General features: G+C 29.5%; 1 non-coding gene across 1 annotated transcript; it reads right to left on the bottom strand.

Moving 5' to 3' along the window:
• Nucleotides 1–612: 612 nt before the first annotated feature.
• LOC125369375 lies at nucleotides 613–720 on the bottom strand. The gene has a single exon (XR_007214933.1). It is a non-coding gene; the product is annotated as a small nucleolar RNA R71 (small nucleolar RNA).
• Between the last annotated feature and the right edge of the window lie 4,491 nt (nucleotides 721–5,211).

Here is a 5,211-nt window from a genome sequence, read left to right as displayed (position 1 = left end):
TTATATGTTTTTATTCTATTTTTATATTTTATTTTTAAAGTTTTTAAATTTGATTTTTTTTGTTTTGTATGTCTAGCAGGAAAATAAAATCATGTGATGCATCATATCAAAATTCCTATAACTTCATATCAGCTATTAAAAAGGTAGAAGAAGATCAAGAAGTAGAGAATGAGTTTGTGCCTGAAGAAGTTGAAGAGGAATCAAAAGAAGAAGTTGAGATCATGATAAACCCACCAAGAGAAATAGAAGCTGAAAGGCAAATGGCTATGAAGGATTATGCTCAGCCTATAATTGGTAACACTCTTCATGCATAGTTCTAAGTGATGCATCTAGAAATTATGAATTTAAGAACATACACTTTAATATGCTTTCTTCATTATATGGTATGCCTAGTGAGGATGCATTAACATTTATTAGAGAATAGTAAGCTATATTTCATATATCCCCATTATCTAGATTGAATGAGGACCAATTAAGAATGAGATATTTTCCTTATTCATTAAAAGATAAAGTAAAGGCTTGGTTAATGACATTGCCTCCTAATTCTTTGAGAATTAGGATGAAGTTTACAAAAAATTTATGAGTAAATTTTACTCATATCAAAAGACTAAGGAATTAAGGGATGAAATTTATAACTTTCATCAAAACGATACTGAATCTTTTCATAAAGCATGGGATTGCTTCAGATCATTTTTGTTACAATGCCCACACCATGGATACCCACTTCCAGTAACTAACAAATCATTTTATGATGGGTTAACATAACAATATCAATGTATGGTTGATAATGCTGCTAGGAGTGCTCTGTTAGAAAAGACTGCTAATGAGGTTTTTGATATCTTTGAGATATTAGAAGCCAATTCGCAAGAAAACAGTGTGAGAACAAAAAGAGTAGGAGTGAATGAAGTAGTAGCTAATAGTGAGATGGTCATGCAATTGGCTGAATTGACTAAGCAAGTTAAGATGCTTGCTTTAACCAAAAATGCATCAAGCAATGAGGTTTATGGCATTTGTAGTATTTATGGTCATAGTGCTAATATTTATTCATCTTTTTATAATTATAAAGAAAATATGTATGACCAAGCAAATTTGATGAATTCTTACAAACCCAAGCAACCTAAGAATGATCCTTATTCCAACATATATAACCTTGGTTGGAGAAACCATCTAATTTATTTTTGGAGATACAATGACCAAAACCCACTATAGATATTAAGGAACCCAAATCAACCTCATTACCAAGATCAATATTCTCAATTTCAAAGGAATTCCAATCCTTCATTTCAAGATCAAGAACAAACTTTTCAATCTAATGAGTAAAGAAAGCTAAGTTTGGAAGAAGCACTTCAATCATTTATGATAACTTCTCATGATAGGATGGAGAGGTATGGGAAAAAGACAGATTTCGTTGAGGCTTCAATAAAACATTTAGAAGCTCAAATGAGAAAAAGTTGAAGTTATTCAAGAGCTTAAGAAAGAGGAACTACCAAGTCGACCAAAACAAGCCAATATTATTAACAATATTAACAATGGTAAGATAGTTGATAATAAAGTCAATATGGAAACTGAAAAAGATTCTTCCTTTTTAAGCAGGTACACCTAAAAATGATGAATTAATAGAAATATAAGTCAATGAAGAGCATGCAAAAGGAAGAAAAAGTAAAGCCTAATCTTAGGCTTGAGAAGAAAAAAAAGAAGCATTTTCTAGACCTGAATTCCATAAGGCAGCTCAGCCTTATAGGCCACTTATTCATTTTCTAAACCGACTCAAAGAGAGCAAAACGGATAAGCAATTTTTTTAAAAATATTAAGTTGCTCTCTAAAGTTAACACTAATATACCTTTGTTTGATGTATCAGGAATAAGCCAACAAATGCAAAGTTCTTTAAAGAGATGAACATCCAAAAAGGTGATATGTGAATGATGAAAAAGTCCAAATATTAAAACAAGCAAGTGCAGTGCTTCAACATCAATTGCCTCTTAAGATGAAGGATCCTAGTAGCTTTACCATTTATATTACATTAGGTTACAAAAGCTATGTTGGATTTGGGAGTAAGCATCAACTTGATGCCTTATTCGATTTATGCACAACTTGACTTGGGAGAGTTGAAGCACACCATTATGTCTCTTTAAGTGGCTAGTAGATCAATAAAATATCTTAGAGGTACAATAGAAGACTTGCTAGTAGAAGTAGGTAAGTTAATAATTCTTGTTGATTTTGTAGTGCTTGATATGGAAATACACTAGTAAGGGATAATAAGCAAACTATTCTCCTTGGTAGGCCTTTCATATCAACTACTAGAACGGTTATTAATGTGCATAATAGGAAAATGATAATTTTAGAAGAAACTATGGAATTTAAAGTGTTTGATTCTTTAACTTTATCTCCTAAATCTAATAAGCATGAGTGTTCATATATTGATTATATAGATTATCTTATTTATGACAAATTATATGATGATATTCCATTGTTAATTGATAAGAGCTTTCGTGACACTTTAGATGTTCACATTAAGAGTATAAAGGCATACTTGAAAGGAATGACTTATAGCCAAGAGATAGAGTGTATGAATGAATGCTCACCAGGAGCATAATCAGGAATGTCTAGCTATAGACAATAATCTTAGCAATTGTATTTTTATTTTATGTATTTAAGTTATTTTTATTTTCTTTTTAAATTTTAGTGTTATATGTCTACTTTGTAGGTCCATGAAGGAAAAGTCAGCATTCTTACCTTCTTTAATTCTCAAAAGGCAATATGTCTCAATGTGGTAACATATCAATCTATTTTTCTAATATGCTTTCATGTTTAGTTGATCTTATGTTATTATGTAGATATTGTGTACCTAGTATACATTGAATGTTCGATTCTTTATTAAGAAAATACTAAATTAGGAGTTATCTAACTTTACGCATGACTCATTATTTTTATAGGATTAGGACCTAGTTATTCTCTTAATATCTTGTCATTAGTTAGGAATCAATTAAATTTTATTTTTTATTACTAATTTTTTTTTCTTAATGATTCTTTAGTTTTAAATTTTTATTTTATTTAAATTATTAATAAAGTTCAATTTTTAGTTTAAATTGTCAATTTCTTTAATTTTTTTAGTTATTTAAGTATTTATAATTTTTAAACCTTTTTTCATTCAAATTTATACTTTTCATTAATTTTTTTCCTTTATAATGTATAAAAGTTAATTACAAATATTTGAAAAAATTCACGGGAGCCAAGTTGCAGGAATGCAAAGTTGTATGGGCTTGTATCATTGTCACTGCAGTAGTGCACGAGCCCGTAGGAGGATTAGCGGTAGCGCAAATGGGCCCATGAGGAGCACATGTGCTGGAGCACCAGCATCAACAGGGGCGAGAAACATCAGCAGCAGTGCAGAAGGCATGCAGCACGCGCATAGACAATCCTGCGACTTAGGCAGATGCGGCAGCAACATGGCGAAGGAGGCAGCGTGCTTGGGCACTGAAAGTGTGAAAATTTTGATTTTTTTTTCTAATTTTAGGTAAAAATTAAAATAATTAAATCCAATAAAAACTAAGAATTAATTATAAGGAAAAATAGTTATTTTTAAGTTAAAACACTCTCATTAAAATTTAAATATATATCCATCTCTTCCACATACAGTCATATCATTGATTTAAGACTTTATTTTAGGATTTATTCTAAGATTTATATTTAGTTAATTCAACATTTCTTTTTAGTTAACTAAAAATTTAATCTTTCTAGTTTCTTTAAGATTGTTTATTTTTCTTTCTTTGTATTTCTTTTATATTTATCAATGATACGGATTTAAGTATGCTTCTAAGATTTGAATGGTGAAATTGGAGTTCAAGTTCATGGCTTTTATGCATCGCTAAAAAATTAGGGGAATGTTCTATCTTTTTCCTCCCTTCTTGTTCTTCTTTTTATATATGCAATGACATTAAGGAAAAAGTCAAATTTGAAAGTGGGGGAGGGAAATAGAATATTTCTTCAATTAAATTTAATATGCCATGTGAATTAGCAACTTTGATTAATTTTTCCAAAATTGTAGAATGTTTCTACTCAGCTTTTTGTTATAATTCTACATAAAAGTCAATGAAAGAATGCTATTATGCTAAGTTTCTTGAACTCTTCAGTTAGTATTTAACATGTATATATGAACTCATGAGTTTATTTGCAAATTATCAAGTATCCATTCTTTGCATTTGAACATGATAAGTAGTTTGGCAAGTTTGAGTTGGGTATAATTAGAAGTGTATGATTTAAATTATTATTTCATTGTTATTAAATTAGCTTATCTAATTTTTGTGAGATATGATATAGGTAAATAAAAAGGTCTAAGTTTAATAACTATACTCCATTAATTTTAGTTGCTTAGTAACCTGGAATCTTCATGACCAATGCCGATATTCTCGTAAAAAATGACAATTAAGATTATGAGTATGCAAAGCATCTTGACGTATGTTTTATTGAGTAACCAGGTGCACTCATTATCCATGTTTGTATTTGTATAAAACAACTTGACATCTCAAGAAAGAAATTAATCTCCAAGTATCTAGATAAAATCTAAAGGGGTGCAAGTAAAAAGAAAAAAAGAAAAAAATATAATAATAAGAGCTTGAAAAGAAAATGTTGTAAAATATAAATGCTTATTGATCTCTTATTTATGAATGAAGGTTTTTCTTTTTGAATAAGGTTATAATGATTTGGATTATGCACCATAGTTGTATTCTTTAAAAATAAGTTACTATTTATAGTGAAACTGTTAGAGTATGCCCTAAAAGTAAGAGTTACCAAATGATCTATGTTAATTTATACATCATAATTGATGGCATACAATTATATTAAAGGCATTGTTCGACTCCAATGGTGCGAGTAGTTGAGTATTATTAAGGAATAATCTAAACTGTTAGAGATGAATACTATGGAATGTAAACAAAAATGTAAGAGAAATCATAAAACGAGTTTATAATGATGAGGTTCTCATTACATACATTCCTAAACTTTGTTCATAGTTAATGTTCGATCAAGAATAGATATTGATTATTGGATATTTGATCAAACGCTCAAAATTATCATAATGTGTTATTACTTACTTGTGAAGTAAGCAATCTGTCTCACAAGGTTGAGGAATAAGAATTCCATGATAAGCATATGGGTGCTTGTTATAAGAACAAGTTCATTGAACACGACCCTATTGAGTAGTCCATATGGAAT

Source organism: Ricinus communis, chromosome 2, assembly GCF_019578655.1.
Source record: "Ricinus communis isolate WT05 ecotype wild-type chromosome 2, ASM1957865v1, whole genome shotgun sequence".
Taxonomy (NCBI): Eukaryota; Viridiplantae; Streptophyta; class Magnoliopsida; order Malpighiales; family Euphorbiaceae; genus Ricinus; species Ricinus communis.
This window is presented reverse-complemented; position numbering and strand designations above follow the sequence as displayed.